Source organism: Ochlerotatus camptorhynchus, unplaced genomic scaffold (assembly GCF_037179485.1).
Source record: "Ochlerotatus camptorhynchus isolate MF236.1 unplaced genomic scaffold, CSIRO-AGI_Acam_v1.1 ptg000523l, whole genome shotgun sequence".
Classification (NCBI taxonomy): Eukaryota; Metazoa; Arthropoda; class Insecta; order Diptera; family Culicidae; genus Ochlerotatus; species Ochlerotatus camptorhynchus.
Window position 1 is genome coordinate 748,140 of NW_027041007.1, and position 17,902 is coordinate 766,041.

The following is a 17,902-nucleotide window of genomic DNA, read 5'->3' on the forward strand; positions in this document are numbered from 1 at the left end:
AATATTTCCTATCGATTTGTGTATTTGGATTTCAATTTCATCTACAGATGACAAAGCTATAAGTGTGCAAAACCTAACACCTTTTGTGATGGTCACAATTTTAGATTATCATTTACCCCCTGCACTTTCCCGTAAAATATTGCTTTAATTTGGTTTTTGTCATTGTATAGTCAATGTTATCGCAGAGCTTATTGTATGTGTCCATCATTCGGTTCAAGTGTTCAAATTTGGCATAATTCTTACGATGGCAGTGTGTACAGAGTTGCGACCTATCACAATCACGATCGGTAGTAACGCTTTGTACATTCCGTTTGTCATTTCGTCGAAGCTCTCTCCATGACCATCCATCAAGTTGACGAAAGAAGTAAAAAGCAACTGGTGAATGTCGTCTTCTGTTGTGATCCGTCACCGATCTGGTCATTCCCGACAATCACGATACTCATATGTGCTCGTTATGAAGCAGTTGCTGCTTTACTTGCTTATTTGAGTGTGTTGGTGAGTGAACCCAACAGCTTCTGTTTCATGTTGCCTGCTTTGTTTGTAACTCACTCAGTCGCGCCTGCCGAGACGAACTTGGAATGCGCAGGCATTGTTTTCATTTTCTTCTGTTGTTTCGCTTTTTCTCATGATCGTACTGCAGAAGTCTTCACTGTTTTCGTTGTGCTTTTCATCATCAGCAGCGAATGTAGCGTTTTGCTTGTGAGCAGCGACCATTACTGGTGATTGTTGTTTGCCATGGCTCTAACTCTCACTGCGTGACAAAACGATCTGTCAGCGATAGTCGGTTGATGCGAAGACGAGTGTGAGTGTCATGATATTTTGCATCACTGAGTGTGTAGCAAATATTTATCTATTTCGTAAATGGCTAGATGGAAAAAAAAAATATAATTTTAAAGATGTTATAATAGTTCTATTGAATCAATGCGATGTGATACGATATCGTTTACGAATGAAATCATAGCAAATTCACGACGTTCTTTTAATGTTTGGATAGTTATGAGCATTCATCGAGCTGTGTAAGATGACAGAGGAAATACAGTTCAACCTAACATGCTGAGTGCATACAATAGAAACTGCTTTTTAACGGGCTCCATTCTACCTGTTTCTATTTCGTAAAGTAGTTCTTATAGTATAGCGTAATATGCCTTCCTTCCGTAAAACATATCAACCAATGTAGGAAGCAATGCCTTCCAGAATCATACCACCAAGTTTACCGATCAGTATCGTCAATCATACTTGATGTCCAGTTGTCGTTCCGGCTATTCTCCTCGCATCCATTTCTAAATTGGACTTTGTCTTTGTTGAAGGTACATTAGGTAGGTGCTCCCCGGTTCGGAAATCCACTGAACTGGAAACGAAAATTCGATTCTTCCCAGCAGCCTCGTTCGGTTCGACACAAAGTTTGCAGAGTCTCCCATTGGTTCGTTGTTGTTATTGAATTATTTCGGCACAAGTTCTCTATCTGTCTTGCATAATTTGGCAAACTTATTTTCGTTGGGCTACCCACCTACCTACCTACTGCTCGTGAACTAGAAGCAGCGGCCGAACAGCGCTGACGAGGGCCGACCGACTGGCAGCGTCGGACTGAAACAAAGCACAAGCCGAAAGCTCTTCGCCATCGCATACATTGTGGATCATTCTGGTTTTCGGTGTTTGGAACTTTTGGTCCTGCTCCACCGGAACGAAGATAGATTTGGATTTTCTCTTGCTTCCCCCGAGGGAGGATACGGTCCCACCTTCGGCAGCATCAGCAAAGCATTGGAGGCATTGGACTTTGAAATTTGTAATAAGAAAATCGTTCCCAACTTTTAAATTGAGTTTAGTCCAGCATTGGGGATTCAAATTAAAAACAAATTTGTGCAAATTGTTTTGAGATTAGGTGAGCGGATTACACTCCGGTTCTACACGGATCTCAATGTAGTACGATAGCAACGGGAGGGGGTGGGGAAGATGGTGATCAAATAATTTTCGAAAACCGTGCGAATACGGTCGCCTAATTAAGCGGTTAAGTTTGTTGAGGTGTGTTAATCTACTGTTCAAAAGTTTCTTATTGAATTATGAGGATGTATCAGGGGAACTTTGGGTAGGCTTTACAGAAACACGATCGACAACCAATTACTGAATTTCTGAGGAAGATTACTTCGATGAATGACTTTATATTGCTGTGAAGCAACTGTAAGCTGTAGAGGGAAAAATCTGTTATACTCAATTATCTTAAAGATAAATCGTCCAGCTCAAAAAAATTTGGTTTTCGGTTTCAGCTATTAGCTCAACTTCAATCCAAATAATTTTTGAAATGAAATTCATTGCCAGAAAAATAGGTCAGCTCCGTCGGTGTGAATTTCCATAATGAGACAAGTAACACGGCTTGTCAGGAATAATAAATTTCTTCGCATTGGAATTGACGTCCGATTTTAAATTAGATTTTTCATGATTCTATTTCTGTAGATTTTCAAAAATTGAGCTACGACGTTTGCGATGATAACAACATTGACGGTTATTAATAAGACTTATTTATGTACGAATCGATCGACGCCCACATTTCTACAGCCGTCAAGATTCCTATCGCCATTCGGAACAAATCTCTACACCTTCACACCATCATTTCCATGGGGCGATAAAATCAGGCTCCCATTCATCAATGCAATGATTAGTGAACTGTAGCACTTTTTGTCGGTTTTTTGTGATCCCCGTCCACAATTCCAAACCAATCGACCGTCATCATCAACACGAAGGAATATTTCTCACCTCATTTGCTTCAATCAATGGGGGACTTAATTACATAAATCATTTGTCGTGCCTTTGGAGCCTTTCGGAGAACTGAAAGGGCTAAATTGTTTCATCGGATGCTGTCATTTGTAATTATAATATTTATGTAATCGCATTCTCTGACTGTATTTAAGTATTGGTCGAAGATATCCACGAAAGATAAACATTGTAACCGTTTTCATTATCTTAATTGCATTTTTTTTTCCATAGCTATTGTCCCCCGGAATCCTTCGTATCGTATTAGCATCTTCAGTAAATGATCCTAAGAAATGATTTGTCACGCCCTGCTGTCCGAGCGGTGACAAGCGTTCATCCTAATGAGTTCCATGTATACATGATCAATGGAGCTCGAAAAACAATTCCAGCTTATATGTAGATATACACTTCCCACCCATTCAGAGAGCGACTGGTGGAAAAACAAATCCGATACCACCTAACTAGCGGCCCTTGCTAATGTATACTCTGGCTGCCTTCATAGAGGCAAATGCTTTGCGAAATGACACCGGTTCTTAGAAACCGGGGACATAAGACGTGGCGCTGATGATGATACGATACTGCTGATGTCGCCTCGCTGGCGCCGTTCTACTTTTTTTTCCACTTTATTTTATTAGCTCCTTCCGACCGTTATGGTTCGCCTGGGTGGAAGGAAGACGGACGCCACCCTCACAGGCAGCCGATTCTACCGGGTCCGGGTTGTCTGATGGTGCTGCTGCTGGCTGCTGCATGGGGTTGTTGAGTATTTGTTCGTCTCTCGGGTCAAAATGGGGCTGTCTGTTTGTGGTGATTTATCCTGAGTATGAAAGATGCTGTCGCATTCAGTTGGGCGTTGCTGTTTTGCAAGGTACACATTGTCACCTTGTCAGTCAACGGAGGTATTGTTTCCGGTAGACAAAGCCATCATGGTTACACAAAGGAGTTTGTTTGAAAGCATTCATCAGAATGTATCCAGGTTCATCAGGGCTACTTTCGCGGGTTTGTTAAGGTAGGGAACGGCTGTGCTGTCACCGATGCTGTTATACGTAATGCACCCAAAATGAAAACCTTACGGAAAGATGACGTCTAAATTACATTGTTGCAACAGCATTTTGGTGGTCAAGGACGTTTAAGTAAATACCAGTTCAAGAGTAGTGTTTTCTTCTTGCACTTAAATTTTCTTATGACGAAGCTCCAGGAATTTCGAGGGCTACGCCGCATATTCCACTGAACTTGAACATTTAACATGGAAATTTTAAGTTTACAATAAGCGGCATTGGCACTTTTTGCTATTCTGAGACAACATACAGTACTGGACAAAATAAATCATACGCTCAACCCAAAAAAATACATTACATCATATTCAGAAAAGTTCAAGTATTTCTCATGGTGCATTCAATTAGCTGAATGAAAACTGTTATAATATTCTGCTATTTTTGTAACAAATTAAACACTCCTAAGATTTTATTTTTTAGCCATCGAATAAAACCAAAATCTGAAGATTTGGCATCACGGCGTAATATTTGACAGTTCTTGTTCCAGGAAGCGTGCGCATCGCACCATTGTGTTTTGTTTGCGTCATTTGAAAAGTGAAAAATGTCGGGAAAGCAGATTTCGCTCGATGTTAGGCCGGCGCCGGTGGTGTAGTGGTAAGAGTGACTGCTTTCTAACACCCCAATGGGTCTGGGTTCAATCCCAGCCGAGGTTGGTGGGATTTTCTGAGGCATAAAAATCTCTGGTCACGTCTTCCTTCGGAAGGGAAGTAAAGCCGTTGGTCCCGGCCCATGTGTATTGTTATGAATGGGTGCGATATCCTACGCAGGTGTGGAAGCTGCCTTCCTCCCTCCCCTTGGCTAGTTTTTAACCTGGACGTTGGTGGGCGGGCCTAATCTTATGCTTCATAGTGGAGCGTTGGAGACGGTTGGTTTAGGTCCGGCATCGTTGGTTCATGCCGTGACAGAATAGCGTCATGAGCATGCGATGAGGATAACTGAGCTTCCCCTCTCTGATAAACCATTGCATAAGAGAACCAAAGTTCTAGCCTGAAGTGATAGTATCACACTTGTTACTCCTTTATTTGAAAGCCGCGTTGTAGTACGCTTACGTATAGGCACTGACGTTGAGTGCGATACTGGTGGGTTTTGCCGCAAATCACTCTTATTTTATTTATTTTTACGCAGATAGATTTATTTGGGTTTGCAATATTTCAGAAAGTGCCCAACGGTGCTCCTTCTATTTGCGTGACAAGCTTTCATTGTTGTTTTCATTGAAGCATTACTCAGGAAACAATATTAAACATCATTTTTGTACATGGTATTTATTTATTTATTTATTTATGTCGTCAATAAATCGTAGACCAATTACAATGAGTGCTTATTAACTATGTCTTAAATATTATTGCCTGGCTAACCTTGAAAAGAATGCTTATTTTAGTGTTATTTTATTCATTGTTACATCAATTGATTGGGAATATGCGTTATAGCAGGTCATAATTCTATTCATAGGCCCATTTTTACCATAGTTTGTTCTTTGATTGTTAATGTAAAACAAATTCCTAATCCTCAGAGAGCGAGTGGGAGCATAAAAATTTATATTTTCTAAAATTTCCGGAACATTAACTCTTTGAGCAATAACATCGTTTATAAATGTTACCATGGCAAAGTCTCTTCGTTTTTTCAGTTCATCTAAACTTATTAACAAACATCGCGATTCATAAGATGGAAGTGGTAATCTCGTCCAACCTAATTTTCGAAGGGCAAACAACAAAAGCTGTTTTTGAACAGACTCAATGCGGTTTATATATGTATCCTGATACGGAGCCCACACTACGCTACAGTATTCAAGAAGAGGCCTCACATAGGCCACATACAATGTTTTAATAGTGTAAGGATCATTGAAGTGCAGACTAAATCTTTTGATAAACCCTAGCATGTTACTTGCTTTATTTAATTTATAATTTATAATGTTATTGTAGTGATCAACAAATGACAACTTAGAGTCGAGAATAATGCCTAAGTCCCTTACTTGATTACACCTTTCAACTGTTTTCTCACCAAGGGAAATTGTGTCATTTACTATGGCATGCTTTCTTGTAAACGATATAGAATTACATTTACTAACGTTAATCTCTAACAAATTCTTCTTACACCAAGTGTAAAAAATATCAACTTCTTGCTGAAATAGCTGCATATCAGATGCTTTAGATATTTCCATGAAAAGTTTCATGTCGTCTGCATATATTGAAACATGAAGCAGCTTCAAAATGTATTCTATATCATTGACAAATAAGATGAATAGTAGTGGACCAAGATGCGAACCTTGTGGCACACCAGATGTTACATGAACGACAGACGACAATTTTCCTTCAAATCTTACTCTTTGCGTTCTCCTTGACAAGTATGACTCGATCCATTGCAGTAGCCTGGTATTAAAACCTAACTTGGACAACTTGAAAATCAACAGTGGTATATCCACTCTATCGGATGCTTTACTAAAATCAGTATATAATGTTTCTACGTAATTTCCCTTATCCATTACATTTAAAGCATATGTTACAAAATGTATCAAATTAGTGGCTGTAGATCGACCTTTAACAAATCCATGTTGTTTACTAGTAATGAGAGATTTAACTTGGGAAAATATGTTGGCATTAATGATGGACTCGAAAAGTTTAGGAATAGTAGATAATATAGCAATCCCGCGATAGTTTGTGATATCCGATTTTTTCCCGTTTTTAAAAATAGGGATTAAAAAAGATTCCTTCCAAATTGGAGGCAGCATACTGGCGTTTAACGATGAGTTAAACAACCAAAATAAAGGCTTTACTAATTCATTTGAAAGTGTTTTTAGAAGAATAGGTGGTAAACCATCTGGACCAGCGCCTTTTGACGTATCCAAGGACTCAAGAGCATGCAAGATTTCTTTGAAGGATAAATTGTTAACTGTAATATCCGTCATTGGCTCCGTATGCAAGGTATGAAAAATATTCATAATCGCGATCATTCTCGTCATGAGTTGTGTAAATGTTCTGAAAAAAGTCCGCAAATAAATTACTGATCTCACCAGATGTGTTCCCGGTTCTGTTATCTAACTGCATTTTAGAAGGAAAGTTCTTCGATGTTTGTCTCTCTTTAACATAGTTAAAAAATGATTTTGGATCTGTTTTAATATTATTTTCTACCTTGGTATTATGTTCTTCATATGCATTTTTCATTTCTTCATTCAGTTGATCGCAGACTTCTAGATAAAATGTAAGATTTTCTTCACTATGATTTCTTTTATAAATCTTATGTGCTTTCTGTTTCCTATTTTTAAGTTTGATAACCTTTTTATTGTACCAAACTGGTGTCTTGGACTTTGTGGGTGTCCTCTGCTTTAAGGGTACCGTCTGTTGCAGAATTTTATAAATAATTTGATAAAATGTGTCCACTGCCTGTTCTATGTCAAGATTACGTATTGTAGTTTGCCAGTCAATACAGGCTAATTTTTCTTTGAGAAGTACATAGTTTGCTTTATGAAAGTCGAAGTATGTTTCAGATAAATTGTTATCCACGTTACCGTTTTTTCATGTATGAATATGGAGTATTCAATAGCAGTGTGGAACACTTCGTTTTTCCAAAGAGGGGTGGGTGACTCTGATACCCAGAAATCATCAGTCATATTAGTGAATAACAAATCGAAGTAGCAGTTATTTTGATTTTTTATGTGATTTATTTGGTTGAGTCCAATTTCTGCACTTTTGTCGAACAGAGTACGAAGTGCTTCATTTTCTCCTATAATCGGTATCAACAAAGATTCGTTGTCGTCATCAACAATAAAATTCACTGAGCGTTGGTTAAAATCTCCGTATATGTGAACATTTGCTTCCGCCTCACATTTCGAAATAATATTTTCAGCTAGTTTAAAAAAATTTTCGTATGAATCTTGCTTTGCATATTCTGGAGGAAAATATACTGTCGCAAAAATATGAACTTGATCTCCAATGAAACATTTGACCCAAACGTGATCAAACTCCTTACACTTACAAGATGATATTTGTTCAGATTCATAGTCAACACTAACTGCTACTATGACACCACCACCACTTTTTTTGTTGGATAACGTTTTATCACGATCATCCCTAAAAACATTGAATCGATCACCGAAAACTTCTTCGTTCTTTACTCCAGCATCCCAGCTGGTTTCCGTTGCTAAAATTGCATGAAAATTGCATGCTGATACTTGTTTATAAATTTCGTTCACTTTGAAAGCACTTTTCATTTTGGCAATAGACGAGTAGCTCCTTGCTTTCATTTGTACATTGCGATGTTGTATTCCCTGAACACTTAAAACTATTAAAATTAATTACCTCTTCTTCTTGGTCCTGAGAGGTCGTCAAATCTTGAAAATCGGTCGGTTCTGCAACACTGTTGTCATCTACTTCCTCTGGAGAGAGCGTCAATTTCGACGAAAACACGAATGTCTACATAGACACGCTTCGGTCGATGTAGAGGGGTTAGCCAGCCAATGTGAATTTGCAGTACCGCTGACCGGGTAAGGGTTTAATATTTCACCTTTTTCAAATCGCATCGACGGTGTATAGTTAACCGGAGGTTTGGAGAAGCGATCCTTTGCCACAGTTAGAAGCTCTCGATCAGTGGGGAGCAAATTGGATCTATTGTAATTATTGTCGCCGTGGTTATTGTTGAAGCCGTAAATTGTCCTCCGATTGTTGTTGTTATTGTTGTTGTGATTGTTGCGGTGATTTCGCAAGCTAAAGTTGTTGATGTTTTGATACCTTCTGCTTTGTCGCTTGCGTCGCCTTTTTGCATTATCAGCCTGTTTTTGCTGATTCGAACGTCTTAATTTCCGCGCATCATATTCAGACCAATCGGCCTTCCATACTCTCCTCGTATCTATAAGACGCCACCCGGAGCTATCAGCGTCCTTTTCCTTGTTCAATTCTACCTCCAAACTGGGGTGTAAGTCGGGAGAAGATGGTAGCCATGCAGTATGGTGTGCTATGTTGGCAGACAGCGCCTTCACCTCATCGAGTATTTCAAGCTCCAACATTGAATTTGTTTGCATTGTGCAACTTGCCGCGGTATCTAAAGAGAGCTGGGTGAGATGGCTAACCTCATCATTTAAGTTACGTAGGTCAGTTGATAGCTCTGACGTCACTGATTTGACCGCCACATTAACATTCTCCTTTGTTGACATCGTTGCAGTATAAAGTAGCGAGGTAATGTGGTTTTTTATGGCAACGACACTACCAGCTAAACTGTTACTTTTATTAATTGCGGCCAACTCATTTTTCATACTAGTCAGCAAAATTTCTATGCCATCGATCGCTTCATGAACGAGGTTCGGTTTTTCTTGTTGAAACGTGAGCCGGTGCATCACCTCCGCATTGCCATTCAGTTGCTTTTCGATCGATTTTTGCTGTTCAGCAATGCTTTTAAAATCGAGTTTTGCCTGTAAAAGCTCTTGACAGGACTCGCAGCATGGTAGTATGTAAGAAGACAGAAGTGTCGCAAGCACAAATTTCGCAAACCATGATGTATGCAAGTAAAAATAACTGAATCACAGAAGGTAAAAAAAAAAAAATCGCACCAATTAAAAACGCGGAGCCAAATAAAAGTACGTCCGAACTTATCGACGGTCGAGTTAATATATGTAACTAATCTTATATGTGCTTCATTTTGATTTGGGATAAGTGTTTGAACTATGGTGGGGGATTTCCACTGTGGTGTGCTTCTATTGTGACATACCCATACGTATTTTTGTGGTGCGACATAGTGGAAGCGTGTGAACATAGTTGGAGCATATACCCTATATAATTTAAAAATCAGCTAGGAAACTAACTTCAAAATGAAGCATTTTAGTCACATGAAGGTGTTACCTGGGTCGAACTAAGATATAATAAATAGGTATAGGCTTAAATCAAAAGTACTTCAAACACGTTTAATTTTAGATTACAAGCACAAGTGCAGGTACTCAATAAAGCATGGGTTATGATTGATTAGGTGAATTAGAGCTTTTAATAATTTATTAAATTAGACTAATGAGATATCATAATCATCAAATGAACTTAAATAAGAAACTTCAGAAAGTCTAATGACATTAAGTAGATTAACAAAAGAATTAGGATGCGGGGGGTCTGCTTAAGGGGGCAACTAACCTTTAAAGTTGTAGAATAAATCTTCTTATTTAGTCTTGAACTTTAAAAAGAATACGCAGGCAGACCAATAGTATTAAGCAGATTAACAAGGAGAGGAATAGTTTAGGAAATAAGTAAAAGTAGAGGTATGTGACAATTAATAGCTTTTAAACTTTTGGAGGTATTGTATTTCTCTGAGTTTGTTGTACTCGATTACTATATTATTCTCTCAATACGTGAAATATCTTATATATGCGGTTAAAGCATTTGAGTTAACTTATTTCTTTGTGTTCAAGTACTTACATTTTTAAACAGCAGTCAACGTTAATCTATGAACTAAACCATACGTAAAATCGATCTTTCCTTATGTGGTATTGATGCATGTTTGACTTTTCGCGGCTGACTTCCGCGTAAGCTCCGTAGATTACGCAGAAGTGATTCGCAATGCGGTAGAGCACACCAAAAGTTTTTTTGAGCTTCTGTAGTATAGAATTTGTTCGGTACGGTCGTGAAATCTTGAAATGATTGATACGTGCGGTAAAATAACAAAATTGAAACAAAGCTCTACAGTAAAATAAGTAGAATATTTAGGGAGGAAACCAAAATTAATCAACTTGCCAACATAGGCTATCACATTTATTTTGGTGGCACTCTTTAAGTGATAATAAGCTGTTTTTTTCTATACTGTTGTTTCGCGTGGCGTTCACAATTTGCGCGATTTTCGTATCTTACGTAATTTAGATGTTAAGCTCTAAACAGTTTTACTGACTCGAGGTCGTTCCTGAAGCGGTGTTGGTACAGGTTAAACCTTTGCCGACTGTCGGATTCAACGCGTCTACGTCTACGGAGCTTACGCAGAAGTGATACGCAATTCGGTAGAGCTTGTCAAACGCTTTTGAGCTTATTAAGTATAGAATTTGTTCGGTGCGGTCGCGAAATCTTGAAATGATTGATACGTTCTTTAAATTAACTAATTTGATACAAAGCTCAGTAGTAAATAAGTAGAATATCTAGGGAGGAAACCAAAATTAATCAACTTGCCAACATAGGCTATCACATTTATTTTGGTGGCACTCTTTAAATGATAATAAGTCTTTTTTCTCGCTTCGGTTGTCTCGCACGGCTTTCGGAATTCGCGCGGTTTTCGTAACTTACATAATTTAGATATTTCGTTCGAAACGGATTTGATACGGAATCCAGTGTTCAAGCGGCCAACATAGGCTAGTCCTTCTGCTGTATTGTCAAAGATAGAAGCAAAATTTATTCAAATGGGTCAAGTCTTGAAAACTAAGCTGTCACGCAGCTCCAGCTTGATAGCCAATAAAAAAAAAATCCTACGCAGGTGTGGAAGCTGCCTTCCTGCACATTCGGTTGCCGTCAATGGATGGCAATCGATGTCCGTCGGTGATTGGCACTAGATTGCGGAACAGAGACCGACGTTAAATAAAGGAAATGAAGAAGAAGTAGAAGCTCGATGTTAGAAATTTGGTGATTCGCGATCGTGAAAAAGGAATTTCTTTTCGGAAAATTGCCGAAAAGTATTCGATCTCAGTTGGAGCTGTTCAGCAAATATGGAAAACGTACGAAACACGAGGAATTGTGAGGAATATATCCGGACAAGGACGTCATCGTGCGACAAGTAATCGTGATGACATCAGAATTGATCGAATGGCTAAGCAGAATCCGAAGTATTCGTCGAGGCATATTGTGGAATCGATGGATCTCAATGTAAGTCGACGTACTGTTTGCCGGCGACTTAATGAGAGCGGTTTGAAAAGCTGTTTGGCACCGAAGCGTCCTTTTATCAACAAGCGGAACCAACGGAAGCGACTGGAATTTGCTAAAAAGTACGCCGGAATGACTGTGGACTTCTGGAAACGAGTTCTGTGGACGGATGAGAGCAAATTTGAGTTATTTGGACAGGAAAGGCGATCAAGGGTTTGGCGAGGTTCCAGTGACGCTCTTAAGGAACCATACATTCAAAAGACGGTTAAACACGGAGGCGGAAACATCATGGTATGGGGAGCATTTGCGTGGTCTTGTGTTGGAAGCTTGGCTCATATAAAAGGAATAATGACTGCAGATGTGTTCATTGACTTGTTAAGTGAAAATCTGGAAGTTTCACTACTGAAAACTGGCCTGGAATCCAATTACATTTTCCAACAAGATAATGACCCAAAGCACACAGCGAAGAAAACAAGGGCATTTTTCAAATCAAATCGGATCAATACGCTGGAATGGCCTCCCCAATCTCTCGATCTCAACCCAATTGAGAATTTGTGGTCTTCCTTGGACAACAAAGTGGATAAAGCATCGGTTTCCAACGAAAACGTTTATTTTGAAGCACTTGAAGCAGCGTGCGAGAATATCGATTCAGGATATCTACAAAACCTCGTCGAAAGTATGCCAAGACGGTTGGAAGCAGTGTTGAAAGCAAAGGGTGGTCATACCAAATACTGAGAGTGTTAAAATGTAAGTTGGAAGTTGAATTAAACAAGAATTTTCAATAAGAAATCAGGCGTATGATTTAGTTTGTCCAACTCGAAATTCTCCTTTTACAACTTATAAATGATGATTGAGAAAGTCATACAATATATTGTATATTTTATACCTGCACAGTTTTAGCGAAAAACATACAGAAGTATTGCAGAATAAACCATTATTGTATGTTTGAATCTACCTGATATATCGAGCTCCAAAGAAAAATGGGTGTATGATTTATTTTGTCCAGTACTGTAATTTTCGCTGGGCTGCATTACGATTACGTTTAACCACTCTATGCTGAGGAGTAGCGTGGCTTTTGAGCAGAACATTTGCTTCCAACCAATGTCGAATAAGCGTACAGTCATTACGTCAACATCAGTGCATTCTATTACATCGGTTCAGTCTTGATCAAAACGATACTATGATGCATGATAGTGGTCTACGACTGATTGGAGCACGAAAACTAGTCCGGCAGCTGTGGGTTCTCTTCACTGTTTGAATTTATCAAGCTTAATAAATTCCTATTGTCCTCAACAAATCACAGGGCCAAAAACGGATTAGATGGATTGATAGGCAAATTTGCCTATACATCTCCTTCAAGAGCAGCGCCGGTGATGTAGTGGTAAGCGTGATTGCCTTTCACCCCAAAAGGCCTGGGTTCGGTTGCAAAACGCGTTCCGCCGGAATCAGAGGACTAACGCTGGAGGAGCACGAGGATATTTCCAGCTTCCCGTCGGCGCAGTGGAGCTCCCTTGAACGGCGAATAGATCCGGATCAAGCAGAAAGAAGAGAAGTTTTTTACCTACGGCCAAGGAAACGAAGCAAATAGTGTTTGTAGTGTGTATTTGTATCTGTGTGCAATGTGAACACCATCAACACTTCTCAAGCTGCCTTTAGGTTCAATTGGCTAAACTTGGTGAAGTCGTTCCTTTTTGTTCATTTTACCTTTTCAATCCAGTAGCGCTGGTAGAACACCTTTTCGTGTTGTGTTACTGGACCAAGATTTTCACCGAACTCTACACACTTAAAAAAATCATGTAAATTTAGGTGCTCTGAGACTGACATATACGAGCGTCATTTTTTACATAAAATTGAGTCGTAATAGACGCAAAACTCAGCTCAATCAAACGTACTTTTCGTCGAGTAATGAACTTTTCAGTCTCGGTGCACTTAACTTTACATGACATGTTTGTTTACGTCTCATCCTTTATGTCAAAGATGGATTCCGTCACGTGTAAAATTAGGTATTTCTAAGTGTGTAGTCCTGAACAGGAGGGGAACAGGAGTTTTCAGTGAGCAGGGGAACACACTTTAGACCTTGTTATTTTTAATGCCTTGTTAATAGTGACAAGACTCGAGTATGTAGTTGTTGGTGCTGCCATGGTGATTGTATTTGGAGAGCTTGTTCCAGTTAAAAACAACCCGTTTGTTTCCTGCCGGGATAACCTCAATCGCACGTGATCTATTTTGCGAGTGCAAGAACATAGTTGAGTCTTGTGGGGGGAAGTCATTAGGATTTATCCCAGGCTACTATTGTAGAAAATCGTAATTGATAGATATTGGGCGGAACGCGTCAGAATGTTTAGAAAAATAGGGCGCACGCTTGATCCAGCTTGGGATACATTGTTGACTGCTTTCTGGAACGTGATATCATTTTAATAACTTGATTAACCAGGGCTTAAAAATCGTCACGTCGGTCATAGCTTGTTATGATAGCCTGAACAATGCGTATAGAGCAAACCTAAGTGCTTTTCGTAACTTTTAGTTTTCGGATTAGAAATATCATCGGTTGATGTTGATCATTATAACATTAATTTTTGAATTACAAATGATAAGCCAATCTTATTCAAATGTCGTAATAATACCTCTGACCAAGGCAAAATGATTTATATGGTTTTTATAAAACTTGACGATACCAATACTAATAAGGAAAGGAATTCCACATTTCCTTTTCCCAAGTTCTTTTCCTTTCCTTCCCAAGTAACCAAAAGTTCTGATAAAAGGCTATTTGTGGCTTAAGCAGCTTGGTTGGTGGTGGTCTATATAATTCTAAGCAGCCTCATTTTTAAGTCGTTATAAGAACTTGAAAGTTCCGGTATCATAATTGAAGAGCATTCTTAGCAGCTTTTGGCGGAACTTGAATGGAACTAAAAATAAAAATAAATTAAAAAAGGTTTTGTCCTCTACACCAATGCTATTTTTAGTTCGCACTTTTATGAAAGTTTTTTTTCTGCAGGCAGGTATTAATGTGTATTATTGATTTATCAGTATAAGTAGTATAATTGGAGCTGTTTGAACAGTCCTTCGCGTGAGATCCCCAGCACGAACCGCTGCGTCATCTGAGATATAATAAAGTGAGCTGTTGTCCCGCCTACTGTTGGAGTTTTCAGTACCAGCTGACAGACTAGAATACGAAACACAACACCTTGATGAATTTTTAATTGGTGTTAGCCCGCATGGTATTCCAACATATTTGTGGCGCAGTGGTTAGCGTTCGTAGATCGCATGCCGAATACACGGGTTCGAGTCCCGGAAATTACTTTTAAATTATTTTTCTATGTTTGGATAGAATGTTGATGCACTGCATAAATATAAGAATTATGATTTATTCGGGCCGCTGATCATTTCATATTTACGTACATTAAATTTTGTTACTAATAAAGACTTGTGCAGATTGCTTCATGTGGCATGAAAATTCTGTCGGAACTTTATGGAACTTGAAAGTTCTGTCGGAACTTAATTTGAACTATATGGAACTTGAAAGTACTATCGGGACTTTATTCGAACTTTATGGAACTTGAAAATTCTGTCGGAACTTTAATTGAACTTTATGGAACTTGGAAGTGATTTTAATCGTTGAATGCGGAACTTTTGGTTATTTGGGTTCCCTTCCCTTCTTCTCTTTTCAGAAAGCGCTATAACCATATGCCATATAGGACTAGGACAAGAGTTAGTGCTCAGGTCCCAACCGCTAGAAGAAAATGGAGCATCACTTAACCTTTTTAGACTAGATGCTCCCAACGACAAATGATTTATAAATAACAATACAACGGAGCGTACGGTACGAGATGTCCACGTTTCATCCATTCATTGGATTCTGAAGCATCGTGTTTAAATCTTGGATTTTTCTAAATCATCTTGCCTCTCTAATGCTGCACAGTAGGCCTGACCGTTTTGATATATTTTGCGTATCTATGATGTGCAACATATACCAAATAGAATAAAAAAAGTGATGGAGGTATATCTATCATTTTCCAGGATGCTTTCATGAACTGGCTGTGTTGGTGTTAGATAAGATTAGATTAGGTTAGATTAGGTCTCTGAAGCAGATAAGAGAGTGAAGGTTACATTTTATTATAACGCAACAATAAGTTGTTTTCCTTATCAGAAGACGGAACTTTCAATATTGAACAAAATGTTGGTTCATATGTCAACGAAGTAGGGGAAGAAGGGGTATAACGATCATACGTTCTCAAATTTGGAGGAAACCCCAATGTTTTGATAGCAAACATTCCTAATAAAAAAATTACCATAAACGAACGATAACCCAAATGATTGAACTATTCCACAAATGGTTTGGATTATACCCCGAACGCGTCGTTTAGCAAAATAACCATGAAGTTTTTATTAGGGATCATTGTTAAGGTACACCGGGGTAAGTTGAAACGGTACGTGTATCTCATAGCGGAAGTGAATATTCACTGTAATTATTTTTAAGATTGTGTACTACCGCAAACTACTATATTAGAAATAATCTCAGTGATTATTCAATTCCGCTAAGAGATACATCTACCGTTCCAATTTCCCCACGCGATTCAACTGGCCCCGGTGTAGGGTAATGGATTTTGTGCAAATAATTTCCGGGTTTCGACCCAAGTCTCCTTCGACCCCATCGCTGGTTGTCAAGCTGTTCACACCGTGATCCACCTCTATGAGATGTTTACATATATGCGGATTTGCTAGCGCTAGTGTACCAGGCAAATAGCACATGCTGGTAGACGCTGATGCCCTGGTTACATTATGCTGGCTACTTTTTTACACTAGCGCTAGCAAATCCGCATAGATATAAACACCACATTAACCGCAGACTTGCTCCTGCTTGCTGCAAGACCCAGTGCCACGTTAACCAAAGCGGTAATGAGCAGAGACACGACAGCAGAGCTGTTTTATATATTTTCTGTTTCTAGCAGAACGATGTGCAACCAAGTCGTACTCGATTTTGACTACTGGGTTTGAGGAAAACGTTTATTTCATGAAAACAGTGATAAATTATCATTTGTACAATTTTCAAAATATTTTATATAGAAAATTGAAAAAGTATTTATTCCACCAGATTTGTAAAGTACCTTCCTATCGATTGGCGTATTTGGATTTTAATTTCATCTATAAATGACAAAGTTACAAACGTTCAAAACCTAACACTCTTTCACAACACATATTTTTTGATTTGCACCCCAGTATAGTCGACAAAGACGTAGTTCCACGAAAAAAATCTCCTTCCAGCAGCATGATCACACAATTGATCAAAAAACGAGCCAAAAATTACATACCTCCAATTTTTTTCATATAATTGAGAATAACATACGCCCTTTTAAATGCCGTAAAAAAAAACTTTTTTTATTGCCCCAACCACAGATATTAACATTTGAAAAGGGCATATTTTTAGCAGAAAAAAGTCAATAACTCTTGATCTGCAAAATATATTGACAAGCTTTGTGCATCAACCATTTGCGCCTTCTAAAGGTCTAAAAGTTATTTCAAGACACCTAAGTTGTAACTTTGCCCAGGAATGTATACCTTGATTTATTCAAACAAAAAAGTTAGTTTTTTTTTATTTTAATGATAATAAGAACCACCCTAGAATTCATTGTAATAAAAATAAGGGCCTAACTATAAGGAACAACTTTGTAGAAGAGTCTTTTAGTCTAAAGTTTCAATTTCAGGCTCAGAACATATCATTCCACCTAAATCTGCATTCTGGACCACTGTGCTTTGGCCTTAACAAAGAGAATGCCCAAATTGATGCGGAGAGAAGCCCGTTCTATAATCACTAAATGTCAACATGGGATAGTTCCAGGTCAAATATAAAAAGAAAAATTAATTTACGACTCGACCTTTTCCGATTTTCTTGATTTTTTGCATAATTGTTCGTTATGGGCAATCATTCACAATGTTGTTAAAATTCCGTAAAAGTGACTCTCTCCCTGAGTTAGTCTAACCGGCCGTGCATAATGATACAAGAGCATCACCATGAACATGATTGACCGCCCCCAACTCCGTTATTACCAGATCAGCTGTAATTACACAGAGAAACAGTAGACACTTGCAATCATCCTCAATGTTTAAATACTGGTGATCTGAAACAAGGCAATACCAGCGTGGGCCACGTCCGAATGCTAGTCAAGAAAGGAATGGGTACGAAAATGTTGACGTAATACTCGCTTTGTTAAAAGCCGAGAACACCTCTGCACTTTCACGAGAAATCACTAGGTAAAAGGGATGGGATTGCAGCAGGATTCGTTTTGGTAAACGATATGT